Source organism: Tursiops truncatus, chromosome 11 (genome assembly GCF_011762595.2).
Source record: "Tursiops truncatus isolate mTurTru1 chromosome 11, mTurTru1.mat.Y, whole genome shotgun sequence".
NCBI classification, from domain to species: Eukaryota; Metazoa; Chordata; class Mammalia; order Artiodactyla; family Delphinidae; genus Tursiops; species Tursiops truncatus.
Genome location: NC_047044.1, coordinates 13,250,042 through 13,268,519, shown reverse-complemented (window position 1 = coordinate 13,268,519; position 18,478 = coordinate 13,250,042). Strand labels below are relative to the sequence as shown.

Sequence of the window (18,478 nt, the reverse complement as noted above, 5' to 3'; positions counted from 1 at the left end):
TTTTGGAGACGGAGAGTACGTAGTTTTAGGAATGAGGACGGTACACATATCACTCACACACCGTCAAAGGCTTGGTAGCCTTCTTGTCTGGCTGTGCGGTTCTTCCAGGCACAAACACAAGTACTACTGTTTTCAAGACAACAAGCTAGCCTAGAGACAAGTGGCACCCAGGAAAAGTGAGACGTGCCTTGTACCTTTGTATATAGAGACACTCTATGGCACTAACGCAGTTCTCTGCAGTAACAGAGGAGAGTTGGCAGCGTACAGGGTCCAAAAGAGCGGGCAACCCTCAGTCATAACTTTTGAACTTTGGAACGCAGGAATTCACTGGGATAATTTTGCATCTGATTAACTTTCCTAATTAGGCTTGCCGTAAACCAGCATGACCTGTTTAGCCTCTATCCCAGAATATATAAATCCCTCTTCAGATGTTCCCAGTAATTGGGGAGATGACCCCTGGTTGGCACCCTTTCCCACCTTTGTGTCAGTTGATCCGACTCATTGCCTTTCTCCTGAAAGCTACCTGCTTCACTACACCCCGCTACTCTCGACAGATGACCTTATTCTAACCCCACCAAGAAAATGGAGACATGCTGCCATGATTTCTCTCAACTTCCCTCACATCCATCTCTGAAAAAGAATATATAAGCAAACACATGTCAGTGCTTTCCTGGAAGCTCCCTATTTCAATAATTCTGTTTTGTTCTTCCAGTAAACTTCAGAAATAACTGGAAATGGCAATATTTTTGAATCCGAAGTAAATTTCTCTAGACTGCCTCTATTTGACCCCAAGTGACCCAAACTGCTCTGGTTCAGATATTTGGTTAAAAAAATATGAGCACTTGCCCCAGTTTATTCCTTTTCTTCCTGCTCAGAGGAAGAAGTGGTCCCCACTCCTTTCCAAATAAATCCTCCTCACGTGTCCTGGATCCAGTTCCCTTCTAGGAGGCAATGCTATTGCTTTTCCTCCCTCTACTTTCAAGCTCTTCTTTTTTACTGGTTTCTTCCGGTAACCTTCAAACATACTGTGAAATTTGGGCAAAATACATACCAAAATAAAAGCAAAGACAAAACAAGCTGAAAACTTCCCGGAACTCAACCTTGCCCTCAAGCTGCTCCCTGATTTCTTCTTCTCCTCAATTACTATTATTACCTTTATCTTTCCCTCATTACCCATCCTGCAGCAGTCTTGTTCTTGCTGTGGCTGTCTTTCCATTGAAAGCACACTTTGTAAGGAGGCCGATGACCTCCATCAAAACACCTTTTCACACTGTGTTGCTATATTTCGATGTCTATTTTCTCCCGCTGGCCTGTTCTTTGAGATCCAGGAGACTTAACTAATTCTGTGTTCTAGCATTTAACACAGGGCCTAGCACATTGTAACTTCTCAACTAACATTTATATTAAACTGCTAAGAGCAGATACTACACTTGGTCTTAGCCAAAAGGCTGAGAAGCAATCAGCTAACATTTATAGAGTGAATGAGCTCTGCCCAATCCAATGGATCCTTTTCACTGCCACTCTAGCCGTCTTCTCAGATGCCTTTGGTGCCGCTCACTGGCCATTATCCTTCTTGAAATTCTCTCACCCTCTGGATTCTAGAATGCAACTTCTCTTTTCCTATTCTCACCTTAACCTGCTCCTGGAAGGAAAGGATGGGGTATTGTTCTTTCTTGTATCCCCAGTGTCTTACACGGGGGTCACAATAAATTGACTGGATTGGAATGGGTGAATTACACTGGATATGTAAGAATTTTCTGTACTCTGTTTTCATTCCAAGGAAGGTATTACCTAAATAGATTTTTTTAAAAATAATTTATTTATTTACTTATTTATTTTTGGCTGCGTTGGGTCTCCGTTGCAGCGTGCGGGCTTTCTCTAGTTGCGGTGAGCGGGGGCTACTCTTCGTTGCGGTGCGCGGGTTTCTCATTGCGGTGGCTTCTCTTGTTGCAGAGAACGGGTTCTAGGCTCATGGGCTTCAGTAGTTGTAGCATGTGGGCTTCAGTAGTTGTGGCTCACGGGCTCTAGAGTGCAGGCTCAGTAGTTGTGGCGCATGGGCTTGGTTACTCCGTGTCATGTGGGATCTTCCCGGACCAGGGCTGGAACCCGTGTCCCCTGCATTGGCAGGTGGATTCTTAACCACTGTGCCACCAGGGAAGTCCCCCTAAATAGCTTTTTAATTCTGAGAAATCTCAGATCTCTCTAGTATGTGGTAGCTTGAACTCTGCCTTATTTATATCCATGGATCATAAGACTTCTACTGCAAATAAGTATGGAATACTATACTCTTTGTATTTAACCTTAACATTTTTTTTTTGAAATAAGTAGCCTAGAGAAGTTTTAAATCTAATTTCAACTAAGAAATCTGATGGAAGGTCAAGTATGCCTGATCTCTTTTGCAAGAAGAAGCAATAAACGTGGCCAATGCTACCTGTAAGATGAGTGGTTAATATTAAGTTAAAAGCTAGATTTATGGCCCCAAAGACTATGGGATAGATTGATTACAAAAGCTGCCTCAATTATTTAATGCCTCCTGTAACCTTGCCCTTTGCAATGTGGTTTCTCACGGACATACGTCCACCCCCTTGAATCCTGACTGGCTTTATGACCTTCCTTATCCAACTAAATGTGGTGGCAGTGACTGCGTTCCAATTTCCAATTTCAGGGTAGGGCTCAAGAGGTCTGGCAGATTTCTACTTAACCTCTTAGAACTCCACTATCTCCATGTGAACAAAGCTGGGCTAGCCCATTGGAGAAGGAGAGATCACGTGAGGCAGGTATGAATCACTGCAGTGGAGACCACTCTAACTAGCCAGCCCCCAGATGACTGACTAGCTGACTGTAGACATATGAACTAGCCCAGAAAGATCAGCCCAGCAGCACCACCCAGGGGACCCACAGATTTATGAGCTAAATAAATGATTGCCATTGTAAGATACTCTATTTTGGGACGGTTAGCATATCCAGACAAAGGAAAGGACTGAGTCAAAAATGTCTGATTGGTGTGTCTGACTATCTTAATGATGCAATGACAATTGTCTGACTGAGCTAATTAATTGGTTGTCTTGATTGATTTTTTTAAGAAACGGCTTTATTGAGAGGTAATTTATACACCATACAATTCATCTATTTAAAGTGTATAATTTGGGCTTCCCTGGTGGCGCAGTGGTTGGGAGTCCGCCTGCCGATGCAGCGGACACAGGTTCGTGCCACGGTCCGGGAAGATCCCACGTGCCGCGGAGCGGCTGGGCCCGTGAGCCATGGCCACTGAGCATGCGCTTCCGGAGTCTGTGCTCCGCAACGGAAGAGGCCACAACAGTGAGAGGCCCGCGTACTGCTAAAATAAATAAATAAGTAAAGTGTATAATATAATTTTTTTTCTAGTGTATTCAGAATTGTATAATCATCACCAAATCAATTTTAGAATTTTTTTATAGCCCTGCAAAGAAACCCTGTACCTACTAGCAATCATTCCCAACTTCCCATAACTCCCTCCCCCCATCCCTAGGCAACCACTAACCTACTTCTATCTGTATAGATTTGACTGTTATGGAAATATCGTATAAATGGAATCATACAATATGTGATCTTTTGTGACTTGTCACTTAGCATAATGTTTTCAAGGCTCCTCCATGCTATAGCATGTGTCAGCACTTCATTTCTTTTTATTACCAAATAATATTTCATTATATGGATATACCACATTTTATTCTATCTATCCATTCATCATTTGATGGATATTTGGATTGTTTATACTTTTTGGCTATTATAATTAGCATTGCTGTGACCATTTGCATACAGTTTCTGTACGGACATATGCTTTCATTTCCTTTGTGTATGTAACTAGGAGTGGATTTGTTTGGTCATATTTTAACTCTATGATTAATCTTTTGAAGAACTGCTAGACTGTTTTCCACAGTGGCTACACTGCTTTTCTCTCCCACCAGCAGTGTGTGAAGGCTCACATTTATCCATATCCTCATCAACACTTGTTATTATCTATGTTCTTTTTTTTTAACATCTTTATTGGAGTATAATTGCTTTACAATGATGTGTTAGTTTCTGCTTTACAACAAAATGAATCAGTTATATATATACATATGTTCCCATATCTCTTCCCTCTTGCATCTCCCTCCCTCCCACCCTCCCTATCCCACCCCTCTAGGTGGTCACAAAGCACCGAGCTGATCTCCCTGTGCTATGCAGCTGCTTCCCACTAGCTATCTACCTTACGTTTGGTAGTGTATATATGTCCATGCCTCTCTCTCGCTTTATCACAGCTTACCCTTCCCCCTCCCCATATCCTCAAGTCCATTCTCTAGTAGGTCTGTGTCTTTATTCCTGTCTTACCCCTAGGTTCTTCATGACATTTTTTCCCTTAAATTCCATATATATGTGTTAGCATACGGTATTTGTCTCTCTCTTTCTGACTTCACTCTGTATGACAGACTCTAGGTCTATCCACCTCATTACAAATAGCTCAATTTCGTTTCTTTTTATGGCTGAGTAATATTCCATTGTATGTATGTGCCACATCTTCTTTATCCATTCATCCGATGATGGACACTTAGGTTGTTTCCATCTCCAGGCTATTGTAAATAGAGCTGCAATGAACATTTGGGTACATGACTCTTTTTGAATTATGGTTTACTCAGGGTACATGCCCAGTAGTGGGATTGCTGGGTCATATGGTAGTTCTATTTGTAGTTTTTTAAGGAACCTCCATACTGTTCTCCACAGTGGCTGTATCAATTTACATTCCCACCAACAATGCAAGAGGGTTCCCTTTTCTCCACACCCTCTCCAGCATTTATTGTTTCTAGATGTTTTGATGATGGCCATTCTGACCGGTGTGAGATGATATCTCATTGTAGTTTGGATTTGCATTTCTCTAATGATTAATGATGTTGAGCATTCTTTCATGTGTTTGTTGGCAGTCTGTATATCTTCTTTGGAGAAATGTCTATTTAGGTCTTCTGCCCATTTTTGGATTGGGTTGTTTGTTTTTTTGTTATTAAGCTGCATGAGCTGCTTATAAATTTGGAGATTAATCCTTTGTCAGTTGCTTCATTTGCAAATATTTTCTCCCATTCTGAGGGTTGCCTTTTGGTCTTGTTTATAGTTTCCTTTGCTGTGCAAAAGCCTTGAAGTTTCATTAGGTCCCATTTGTTAATTTTTGTTTTTATTTCCATTTCTCTAGGAGGTGGGTCCAAAAGGATCTTGCTGTGATTTATGTCATAGAGTGCCCTGCCTATGTTTTCCACTAAGAGTTTGATATTTTCTGGCCTTACATTTAGGTCTTTAATCTATTTTGAGCTTATTTGTGTGTATGGTGTTAGGGAGTGATCTAATCTCATACTTTAACGTGTACCTGTCCAGTTTTCCCAGCACCACTTATTGAAGAGGCTGTCCTTTCTCCACTGTACATTCCTGCCTCCTTTATCAAAGATAAGGTGACCATATGTGCCTGGGTTTATCTCTGGGCTTTCTATGCTGTTCCATTGATCTATCTTTCTGTTTTTGTGCCAGTACCATACTGTCTGGATGACTGTAGCTTTGTAGTATAGTCTGAAGTCAGGGAGCCTGATTCCTCCAGCTCCATTTTTCGTTCTCAAGATTGCTTTGGCTATTCGGGGTCTTTTGTGTTTCCATACAAATTGTGAAATATTTTGTTCTAGTTCTGTGAAAAATGCCATTGGTAGTTTGATAGGGATTGCATTGAATCTGTAGATTGCTTTGGGTAGTAGAATCATTTTCACAATGTTGATTCTTCCAATCCAAGAACATGGTATATCTCTCCATCTATTTGTATCATCTTTAATTTCTTTCATCAGTGTCTTATAATTTTCTGCATACAGGTCTTTTGTCTCCTTAGGTAGGTTTATTCCTAGATATTTTATTATTTTTGTTGCAGTGGTAAATGGGAGTGTTTTCTTGATTTCACTTTCGGATTTTTCATCATTAGTGTATAGGAACGCCAGAGATTTCTGTGCATTAATTTTGTATCCTGCTACTTTACCAAATTCATTGATTAGCTCTAGTAGTTTTCTGGTAGCATCTTTAGGATTCTCTATGTATAGTATCATGTCATCTGCAAACAGTGACAGCTTTACTTCTTCTTTTCTGATTTGGATTCCTTTTATTTCCTTTTCTTCTCTGATTGCTGTGGCTAAAACTTCCAAAACTATGTTGAATAAGAGTGGTGAGAGTGGGCAACTTTGTCTTGTTCCTAATCTTAGTGGAAATGCTTTCAGTTTTTCACCATTGAGGATGATGTTGGCTGTGATTTGTCATATATGGCCTTTATTATGTTGAGGAAAGTTCCCTCTATGCCTACTTGCTGCAGGATTTTTATCATAAATGGGTGTTGAATTTTGTCAAAAGCTTTCTCTGCATCTATTGAGATGATCATATGGTTTTTCTCCTTCAATTTGTTAATATGGTGTATCACTTTGATTGATTGAAGAATCCTTGCATTCCTGGAATAAACCCCACTTGATCATGGTGTATGATCCGTTTAATGGGCTGTTGGATTCTGTTTGCTAGTATTTTGTTGAGGATTTTTGCATCTATGTTCATCGGTGATATTGGCCTGTAGTTTTCTTTCTTTGTGACATCCTTGTCTGGTTTTGGTATCAGGGTGATGGTGGCTTCGTAGAATGAGTTTGGGAGTGTTCCTCCCTCTGCTATATTTTGGAAGAGTTTGAGAAGGATAGGTGTTAGCTCTTCTTTAAATGTTTGATAGAATTCACCTGTGAAGCCATCTGGTCCTGGGCGTTTGTTTGTTGGAAGAATTTTAATCACAGTTTCAATTTCAGTGCTTGTGATTGGTCTGTTCATATTTTCTGTTTCTTCCTGATTCAGTCTTGGCAGGTTGTGCATTTCTAAGAATTTGTCCATTTCTTCCAGGTTGTCCATGTTATTGGCATAGAGTTTCTTGTAGTAATCTCTCACGATCTTTTGTATTTCTGCAGTGTCAGTTGTTACTTCTCCTTTTTCATTTCTAATTCTATTGATTTGAGTCTTCTCCCTTTTTTTCTTGATGAGTCTGGCTAATGGTGTATCAATTTTGTTTATCTTCTCAAAGAAACAGCTTTTAGTTTTATTGATCTTTGCTATCGTTTCCTTCATTTCTTTTTCATTTATTTCTGATCTGACTTTTATGATTTCTTTCCTTCTGCTACCTTTGGGGTTTTTTCGTTCTTCTTTCTCTAATTGCTTTAGGTGCAAGAGTAGGTTGTTTATTTGAGATGTTTCCTGTTTCTTAAGGTAGGATCGTATTGCTATAAACTTCCCTCTTAGAACTGCTTTTGCTGCATCCCATAGATTTTGGGTTGTCGTGTCTCCATTGTCATTTGTTTCTAGGTATTTTTAAATTTCCTCTTTGATTTCTTCAGTGATCACTTCGTTATTAAGTAGTGTATTGTTTAGCCTCCATGTATTTGTATTTTGTACAGTCTTTTCCTGTAATTGATATCTAGTTTGATAGCGTTATGGTCAGAAAAGATACTAGACACAATTTCAATTTTCTTAAATTTACTAAGGCTTGATTTGTGACCCAAGATATGATCTATCCTGGAGAATGTTCCATGAGCACTTGAGAAAAATGTGTATTCTGTTGTTTTTGGATAGAATGTCCTATAAATATCAATTAAATCCATCTTGTTTAATGTATCATTTAAAGCTTGTGTTTCCTTATTTATTTTCATTTTGGATGATCTGTCCATTGGTGAAAGTGGGGTGTTAAAGTCCCCTACTATGAATGTGTTACTGTCGATTTCCCCTTTTATGGCTGTTAGTATTTGCCTTATGTATTGAGGTGCTCTTATGTTGGGTGAATAAATATTTATAATTGTTATATCTTCTTCTTGGATTGATCCCTTGATCATTTTGTAGTGTCCTTCTTTGTCTCTTCTAATAGTCTTTATTTTAAAGCCTATTTTTTCTGATATGAGAATTGCTACTCCAGCTTTCTTTTGGTTTCCATTTGCATGAAATATCTTTTTCCATCCCATTACTTTCAGTCTGTATGTGTCTCTAGGTCTGAGGTGGGTCTCTTGTAGACAGGAAATATATGGGTCATGTTTTTGTATCCATTCAGCCAATCTGTGTCTTTTGGTGGGAGCATTTAGTCCATTTACATTTAAGATAATTATCGATATGTATGTTTCTATTCCTATTTTCTTAATTGTTTTGGGTTCTTTATTGTAGGTCTTTTCCTTCTCTTGTGTTTCTTGCCTAGAGAAGGTGTTTTAGCAGTTGTTGCAAAGCTAGTTTGGTGGTGCTGAACTCTCTCAGCTTTTGCTTATCTGTAAAAGTTTTAATTTCTCCATCAAATCTGAATGAGATCCTTGCTGGGTAGAGTAATCTTGGCTGTAGGTTTTTCTCCTTCATCACTTTAAATATGTCCTGCCAGTCCCTTCTGGCTTGCAGAGTTTCTGCTGAAAGATCAGCTGTTAACCTTCTGGGCATTCCCTTGTGTGTTATTTGTTGTTTTTCCCTTGCTGCTTTTAATATGTTTTCTTTGTATTAGTTTTTGACAGTTCGATTAATATGTGTCTTGGCATATTTCTCCTTGAATTTATCCTGTATGGGACTCTCTGTGCTTCCTGGACTTGATTAACTATTTCCTTTCCCATATTAGGGAAGTTTTCAAGTACAATCTCTTCAAATATTTTCTCAGTCCCTTTCTTTTTCTCTTCTTCTTCTGGAACCCCTATAATTCGAATGTTGGTGCGTTTAATGTTGTCCCAGAGGTCTCTGAGACTGTCCTCAGTTCTTTTCATTCTTTTTTCCTTATTCTGCTCTGCAGTAGTTATTTCCACTATTTTATCTTCCAGGTTATTTATCCATTCTTCTGCCACAGTTATTCTGCTAGTGATCCCATCTAGAGTATTTCTAATTTCATTTATTGTGTTGTTCATCATTGTTTGTTTGCTCTTTAGTTCTTCTAGGTCCTTGTTAAATGTTTCTTGCATTTTGTCTAGTCTATTTCCAAGATTTTGGATCATCTTTACTATCATTATTCTGAATTCTTTTTCAGGTAGACTGCCTATTCCCTCTTCATTTGTTAGGTCTGGTGGGTTTTTATCTTGCTCCTTCATCTGCTGTGTGCTTCTCTGTCTTCTCATTTTTCTTATCTTACTGTGTTTGGGGTCTCCTTTTTGCAGGCTGCAGGTTCGTAGTTCCCATTGTTTTTGGTGTCTGTCCCCAGTGGCTAAGGTTGGTTCAGTGGGTTGTATAGGCTTCCTGGTGGATGGGACTAGTGCCTGTGTTCTGGTGGATGAGGCTGGATCTTATCTTTCTGGTGGGCAGGTCCACGTCTGGTGGTGTGTTTTGGGGTGTCTGTGGACTTATTATGATTTTAGGCAGCCTCTCTGCTAATGGGTGTGGTTGTGTTCCTGTCTTGCTAGTTGTTTGGCATAGGATGTCCAGCACTGTAGCTTGCTGGTCGTTGAATGAAGCTGGGTGCTGGCGTTGAGATGGAGATCTCTGGGAGATTTTCACTCTGCTATTATGTGGAGCTGGGAGGTCTCTTGTGGACCAGTGTCCTAAAGTTGGCTCTCCCACCGCAGAGGCACAGCACTGACTCCTGGCTGCAGCACCAAGAGTCTTTCATCCACACGGCTCAGAATAAAAGGGAGAAAAATTAGAAAGAAATAATTAGTAGAAGTAGAAAGAAAGAAAGAAAGAAAGAAAGAAAGAAGGAAAGAAAGTAAGAAAGAAAGGAGAGAGAGAGGGAGGGATGGAGGAGGGAAGCAAGCGAGGAAGGAGGGAAGGAAGGAAAAAAGAAAGACGATAAAGTAAAATAAAGTAAGATAAAATAGAATAAAGTTATTAAAATAAAAAAATAATTATTAAGAAAAAAAAATTTAAAAAACCCAAAAAAGAAAAAGACCTGACAGAAACCTAGGACAAATGGTGGAAGCAAAGCTATACAGAAAAAAATCTCACACAGAAGCATACACATACTCACAAAAAGAGGAAAAGGGGAAAAAAATCATAAATCTTGCTCTCAAAGCCCACCTCCTTAATTGGGGATGATTCATTGTCTATTCATGTATTCCACAGATGCAGAGTACATCAAGTTGATTGTGGAGCTTTAATCCGCTGCTTCTGAGGCTGCGGGAGAGATTTCCCTTTCTCTTCTTTGTTCTCACAGCTCCCAGGGGCTCAGCTTTCGATTTGGCCCCGCCTCTGCGTGTAGGTCGCCCGAGGGCGTCTGTTCTTCGCTCAGACAGGACGGGGTTAAAGGAGCCGCTGATTCGCGGGCTCTGGCTCACTCAGGTTGGGGGGAGGGAGGGGCACGGAGTACGGGGCGGGCCTGCGGCGGCAGAGGCCGGCGTGACGTTACGCCGGCGTGACGTTTCACCAGCCTGAGGCGCGCCGCGCGTGCGTTCTCCCTGGGGAGTTGTCCGTGGATCAGAGGACCCAGGCAGTGGCGGGCCGCACAGGCTCCCCGGAAGGGGGGGTGTGGATAGTGACCGGTGCTCGCACACAGGCGTCTTGGTGGCGGCAGCAGCAGCCTTAGCGTCTCCTGCCCGTATCTGGGGTCCGCGCTTTTAGCCGCGGCTCGCGCCCGTGTCTGGAGCTCCTTTAAGCAGCAGCGCTCTTAATCCCCTCTCCTCGCGCACCAGGAAACAAAGAGGGAAGAAAAAGTCTCCTGCCTCTTCGGCAGGTCCAGACCTTTCCCCGGACTCCCTCCCGGCCAGCTGCGGCGCACCAGCCCCCGTCAGGCTGTGCTCACGCCGCCAACCCCAGTCCTCTCCTGGCGCTCCGACCGAAGCCCGAGCCTCAAGTCCCAGCCCCGCCTGCCCCGGCGGGGGAGCAGAGAAGCCTCTCCGGCTGGTGAGTGCTGGTCGGCCCCGATCCTCTGTGCGCGGGAATCTCCCCGCTTTGCTCTCCACACCCCTGTTGCTGTGCTCTCCTCCGCGGGCCTGAAGCACTTCCCCTCTGCCACCCACATTCTCCGCCTGCGAAGGGGCTCCTAGTGTGTGGAATTCTTTCCTCCTTCACAGCTGCCTCCCACTGGTGCCGGTCCGGTCCCGTCCCTATCCTTTTGTCTCTGTTTATTCTTTTTTTTTTTCACCCTACCCAGGTATGTGGGGGGGGGGTGCCTTTTGGGAGGTCTGAGGTCTTCTGCCAGCGTTCAGTAGGTGTTCTGTAGGAGTTGTTGCACGTGTAGATGTATTTCTGGAGTATTTGTGGGGAGGAAGGTGATCTCCGCGTCTTACTCTTCCGCCATCTTCCCGTTTTCCTGTACGCGGGCCTCTCACTGTTGTGGCCTCTCCCGTTGCGGAGCACAGGCTCCGGACGTGCAGGTCCAGCGGTCATGGTTCCGTGGCATGTGAGATCTTCCCGGACCGGGGCATGAACCCGTGTCCCCTGCATCGGCAGGTGGACTCTCAACCACTGCGCCACCAGGGAAGCCCTATCTATGTTCTTGATTATAGCTGTCCTAATGGTTATGAAGTGATATCTTATTATGGTTTTAATCAGCTATTCTCTGATTGCTAATGGTGTTATCTTTCCATTTGTTTATTGTGTCCATTTGTATTTCTTCTCTGGAGAAATGCCTGTTCAGATCCTTTGCCCACTTTCAGTTGGATTGTTTTTTTATTATTGAGCTATATCTTGATTAATGTTTTCCATGTGATTAATGTTTTCCAGTTGAAAAGCTAACATTTCAGTTGAAATTTAATTACCCAGTATCTTTAAGAATACCTTGATTTAGTTTTGTGGTTCCCAGTATGACTGACCATCAGATATATTTCGGGAGGCCTTTCAAAAACAGAACATCTTGGGTCCTACCCTTGGAAATTCCAATCTAGGAGGGATAGGGAAAGTTTAGGAATTTGTATTTAAACCAAATTATGCAGGAGATACTACTAATCAGCCAAATTTAGAATCCTTACCCTGGCTTATATATTCCTAGGTGAAGTAATGTTGAGAAATAAGGGAACTTACTTAGATATTTCAGGTCAATATCAGGGGAAAATAAAGGCTTCCAAATCTTACACCTGGTGTATTCTTTTCAGCATGTAGGAAGGTTTAATAAACGCTGTGTTTGGATAGCAGCAATGGGTAAAGGATGTAAAGGTTCAGCTGTTAACACTTTATTAACTGCTTTTGAAAAGCACAGACTCTACCTTCTGTAGGTCATAACTCACAGGCCCCAGAGGATAAGCTAACAAGAACTTAAAGGAAAAAACAAGTACTTATTGTCCCCTGCTATGTTCAGTAGCAGTCGTCCGAATAGACCCCTAGCTGGGAGATGTGGAGGGGAGCAGTAATGCTAGATGGAAAGCGATGGAATGTTCTGGAGCATGTAAAGTCAAGGCACCAGTCAAGCACCATCAGCTTCCACATTCCATATTCATATTCTGGGAGGAAAGCTCTGTCAGAGTCCCTAAGTTCTAGAAGGGTTGAGAAGGACTCCAACTTTGGGGTTCGGTACCATTACTTGCAAGTAATAAATATGCTTATAATTTCCACTTTGCAAAAATTCTCTTCAAAGATATTTGTAGCAAAGTTAATTATGTAGTGAGTTCCTTTAAAAGCAGGCTTTAAATTTGTATGTAAGCTGTGGTTATAATCTGTTTAATAAGGATAGAAAAAAGCCTAGAAGGAAGTAAACCTTTTGGTTTAACAATCTGTACATTCCAGTTTCCCCCAAATGAATATAAACTGTATTTTTTAATTAGCAAATTTCTCTTTTGAGGTAGGTAATACATTTAGATTTAAGCGCACAGAATCATAAACCAGCCTGCCTGGATTTAAATTCTATCTCTGCTTATTATCTGTGTGCAACTGGGAAAATTAGTACCCTCTTCTGTGTCTTAGTCTCATCATTCTTAAAATGAGCATAATAGTAGGACATTCTTTGTAGAGATGATATGAGGACTGAATGAGTTAAACTATTTAAAGTGTTTCCCACATGCACCTGGCATTTAGTAGATACTATAGAAGTGTTTGATGTTATTATTGTGATGGTTTTAACTTTGTTGATTTTGGACTGATTCATTCATTTATTCATTCAGATATTCATTGAGCATCTTCCATGTGTCAAGGCCCATGCTACTAGGCATTAATAGTACAGAGATAAGAAGGTAGGGGTCCTTGTTACCAAGCTCATGGATGTTCCAATAGAAAACCACTATCATATTCTCCTTCACTTTGGTGGCGTGTTCACAGCTCCAGGCATGACAAGTCTCGAGGACCCACAGGGCTTGGGTTGTGCCCATTTTCTGAATACCACTTTCTTCTGTTTCTATTCCCCATTGTTCGCTTACATTAGTGCCTTCCATTCATTGTTTGCTTATCACACGGCATGCCATGCACCATGCTGAGTGTTTTCCAGGCATCATGGTATTTACGACTTACCTTTGCCCTTTAGGGTTCATTTTGTGACTTCCAAATGAGGAAATGAGGAAAACACATTTCTGAAAAGTCAAGTCATTTGGCTGTCATTTGCTACTAACTGGGATCCCAAAGCAGATGCTTTGAATGACTACATGATTTTTCCTAAGTTCCAGTTTATTGGAACAAGCATTTTCATCAACCCCTCCAGCCATATTCTCTAGTGGATGTGCTATTGAGTTTTGTATGGAACTCAGCTTGGAAAGGAGGATGTGAAGTTTGAGGCAATGTCTGAGTCAGAAGAAAGCACTCACCAAATGACCCCTGAGGTTGCAGTCTCAGACATGGAGTTAAAATTCTCCACTCACAGAATCAATTCTTGATAAACCACAGTCTTACTTCTTTCAAACCCTTCCCATCCCTTAAACTCCAAAGTAATAAACCATTCAGATAAAACCCAGTATTCTTCAAGGAAGAAGACAGAACATTCCTTCTTTTTTTTTTTTTTTAAGAAGATGTTGGGGGGAGGAGTTTAGTAATTTATTTATTTATTTTTGCTGTGTTGGGTCTTCGTTTCTGTGCGAGGGCTTTCTCTAGCTGTGGCAAGCGGGGGCCCCTTTTCATCGTGGTGCGCGGGCCTCTCACTATCGCGGCCTCTCTTGTTGCGGAGCACAGGCTCCAGAAGCGCAGGCTCAGTAGTTGTGGCTCACAGGCCTAGTGGCTCCGCGGCATGTGGGATCCTCCCAGACCAGGGCTCGAACCCGTGTCCCCTGCATTAGCAGGCAGATTCTCAACCACTGTGCCACCAGGGAAGCCCAGAACATTCCTTTTTGTAGGAAGCATGTGCTAGGGCTTTTTGAAGAGAGATGGCCCTTTAGAGCCATCTCAGATTGAATTTACTCCACACTGGGAGATAAATGTCATTTCTTATGTCAATGACATACCCCAGCCAGACTGCTGTTCCCAGCCAATTCACTCTCCCTGTGCTTTGGAAGATTGCTGTGTGCCTCTCTAGATTCAAGAGCACACAGAGTTCCTGCCACAGCCTGAGTGGGGTTTTTTAAAAGAGGAAATGGACCTTTCTTCTGTGGTTTGTTGAGTTTAAGTTTGGACATGGTAATGAAGAGGAGCTTCTGTTTGCTGCTCTGTCTCAGTGCATTTGGTGCATACGTTTAATACCTGTAGAGGTCTTTAATACCCTACATGATATATGCTATATTTTGGCTATCATTATTGCCATGGAAATTGTTTGGAAACTGTAAGGTAACAAAAAAAGGACTTTGATTCACATAGTTGATTCCACATTCTTTTTCTTTGGCCCTCTTATACATCAATTATCGAGGTCATTTGGCATTGTCTTTTTTTTTTTTAACATCTTTATTGGGATATAATTGCTTTACAATGGTGTGTTAGTTTCTGCTTTATAACAAAGTGAATCAGTTATACATATACATATGTTCCCATATCTCTTCCCTCTTGCGTCTCCCTCCCTCCCACCCCGCCTATCCCACCCCTCCAGGCAGTCACAAAGCACCGAGCTGATCTCCCTGTGCTATGGCATTGTCTTTCTGCCTTTTTGTAAGTTCTGAAGAGCAGAACCCCTAATTCTCTGCACTTCTTAACTTGGTCTGAGCCCCTGTGAAAATTGTACCATAGTAGGAATTATCTTTTATCATTTCTCTCTCCTGTACCTGTCCATCCATACCAAGGTTAATTCTTTTGTCTGTCATTTTTGTTGATTTGGAAAGTGGTCTGGCATGAGCTGGTAAACATTTAAGGTTTTAGATTTATAGTAGGACTTGATTAAGAGTATGTTTATAGTGGACTTTCAGGTGGTATGACAGGTCAGGAAGAAGATATTATGGTTCAAACTTCATTTGGAGTTTAAAAAAAAGGTTGAAGATTGGGCTTAACCATCTATGGTGATTGAAAGTTGTTTTAGTGAATCAGATTTGAAAATGTAAGTATGATGTCTGTAAAATCAGTAGTGATCATTTTTTCAGGTTATGGTAAGTTAAAGTTCCAAGGTTTCTGGAGTTCTTGGTGGGAGGACTCCACTTGGTGGAGTGAGGTGGGAAGGGAAAGTGTCTGCTGAGTCTTGGGTATCTACCAAATCAATCCCAGGTTTCCAGGGGTAATGTTAGTGTTAGGAAAATAAAGACATTCTTCGTATCTTATTCCAGTAATATAACTGAAGACCAAAGTCATTCTAGCTCTAGAAGCAGGAGAGCAGGTTGAAGAGAGAGAATTGAGAAGAACTGAAGCTTAACCTAGTGACTATTTCCTTTTTTATCACCTTTAAGAGAGACACATTTGTTTCTTCTCTCAAATATCTTCTGAAAAATAATAGGTTTATGTAGTGAGGCTATGTTACCAGCCCAAGATTCCACAGCTAGTGGTTGACAGGGCTGAGTTTAAATCCAGGCAATCTTGTAATTGAAATATGGTGTTGAGATTAGGAGGAAATTATCCTAATAAGGTAACACACCTAGATAAATGGTGGACATACTCATTACTGTAAATGCATTTAATAAGACACATTTTCTGATGTTCCAGATAATACCATGGAGACATTTAATTCCAAATAGAAAATGTTAGAGCTGGATAGATACCCAATTACTTCATTTCACAGATAAAAAACAAAGTGAAGAAAAAGGGAAGTGATCTGCAGCAGGGGTCCCCAATCGTGGGGCCATGGACTGGTACCGGTCCATGGCCTGTTAGGAACGGGACCACACAGCAGGAGGTGAGGGCGGGCCAACGAGCGAAGCTTCGTCTATATTTATAGCCGCTCCCCATCACTCGCTCCCCAGCACTCACATTACTGCCTGAGCTCTGCCTCCCGTCAGATCAGTGGTAACGTTAGATTCTCATAGGAACATGAACCCTGCTGTGAACTGCACATGCGAGGGACCTAGGTTGCCCACTCCTTATGAGAATCTAATGCCTGATGATCTGAGGTGGAGATGCTAGCGCTGGGGAGCAGCTGCAAATACAGATTATCATTAGCAGAGAGATTTGACTGCACAGAGACCATAATAAATCAATTGTTTGCAGGCTTATATCAAAACCCAACCAGTGAGTGGCAAGTGAAAACAAGCTCAGGGCTCCCACTGATTCTGCATTATGGTGAGCTGTATAATTATTTTATTATACATTACAATGTAATAGTAATAAAGTGCACAATAAATGTCATACGTTTGAACCATCCCCAAACCATTCCCACCAGTTCGTGGAAAAATTGTCTTCCACAAAACTGGTCCCTGGTGCCAAAAAATTGGAGACCACTGCTCTCCAGAAGGTCCCCCTCTCCCCTGCCCCTATGAATAAGATGCAGAAATAGACATTTCCTGTCTTCTCATGCAGTGGACCTTCTTCTACTCACAGTGTGACCCACAGGGTTTCCAGAGGCAAACACAGGAAATTAAACGTAATTCTGAAGCTCAAAGTGAGACAGGCTGGGACCTGGGACCCTTTGCTGCAGTGCTGCAATGCTTGTACCTGGACAAACGTCTCCTTGAGCAACAAAATACAAAGAAACCATAAGGCACTAAAAATAACTGCGTGCATGTGCAGTTGGGGTAAATTCTGGACAACAAGATACAAAGAGACCAAAAAGCCCAACTGCCACTTCTGAAGAGCCAGGAGCAAAAGCAGGGTACTGCACACTCCCCTGCGCACAACACCACCGATGGGGTGGGCAAAACACCGAAGCCACCCCTCAGGCCCGACCCCTGGACACACCCCTACCCTCACCCCATGTAAGGAACCAACTTGCCCCCCTCCGCCCACCCCCAGGACCCAGCGAGCAAGAGAACCTGTTGTTTGTCCTCACTCCCCACTGCTGCAGCAGGGGGCCCAGTAAAGCCTTGACGGAATTTCTTGTCTGGCCTCTGATCAATTTCTATTTATTGAAAAGGCCAAGAACACTTGTAGGTAACAAAAGTATTGATATTTTAGAATATGTGTACTACAAATGTCCTTGGATATGAAGTTGGGGTAACTTACTTGGGAAAATACTGAGGACTTGACATAATGCTTCTTTATGGAATGTGAAGAAAAAATATGAGTCACATTTTGTCTAAAACAGAACTGAGCTGCATTATATCCAAACCTACCATCCATTCATCTATCCATCCTCTGAATTCCTTTCTTTCCCTTTCCCTCTACATCCAACCAATTCTCAAGTTCTGTATTACAGTTTTCACCTCTTTAAGATCTTATGCATCTACCTCCATTACCACTGCTTCCACCCACAGCTCCCAGTGCTGCCCCAGTTCAGGGCAACACCTCCCTTCCCTCTGATCATCTGCCACATCCTAACTGGTCTCCTTCCCTGAATATCCTGCCAGTGTGCTGATATGATTCCCTGCTTAAAACCCTTCTAGACTTCACCAGTTTCCAAGATAAGGCTGCCTTCCTTTGTTCAGCACCGCAGGCTCTTCATGATCTCCCCACCCAACTTCTTTATTTCCTCTCACTGTCCCTGCCTTCCACCCCATCTCTTCCCATCAGTTTAGAACATGCCCGATACACCTGTGCTATCAATAAATGTTTGCTGAATGGGTCAATGGACAGCCACACCAACCCGCTTGCCCTTCCCTGAACATGTCATTTTCTCTCGGTTTTCTAATTATGCTCACTAACCCATCCCTTACAATATGCTCTTCCCAGTACCTGAAGTTCAGTCCCCAATAAACTCTTACTGATCTTTTAAATCTCGGGTCCAACATAATCCCCTGTGACCCCTCTGTCTTCACTCCGCTTTAATCTACACTAGATTAGACCCCTCCTCTGTCTTTCCAAACACCAACTATCCACAGCAGCAACCCCTCTATAAACTGGCCCAGTCTCCTCATTTTACAGATGAGGAAGCCAAGGCTCAGAGCAGGGAAGGAATTAGCCCATAAACGTATTTGGTGAGAAGCAGACTCAGGTCTTAAACTCAAGTCTCCTAAAGCCCAGTGCATTTCACCAGTGCACAGGACCTCTCTGGAGTCTTGCTGATTTTCATAGTAGTTGGTAAAATTCTTCTCTCATGTGGTAGCTGTGTGACTTTGGGAAAGATGCTTCATCTCTCTGAGCCTCCCTCTCTGCAATGGAAACTGCATGCAATAAG

At 42.1% G+C, this 18,478-nt stretch overlaps 1 pseudogene; it reads right to left on the bottom strand.

The window, feature by feature from the left end:
* Positions 1-1,317: 1,317 nt before the first annotated feature.
* On the bottom strand, positions 1,318-1,460 carry LOC117314336 (U2 spliceosomal RNA; annotated as a pseudogene).
* Between the last annotated feature and the right edge of the window lie 17,018 nt (positions 1,461-18,478).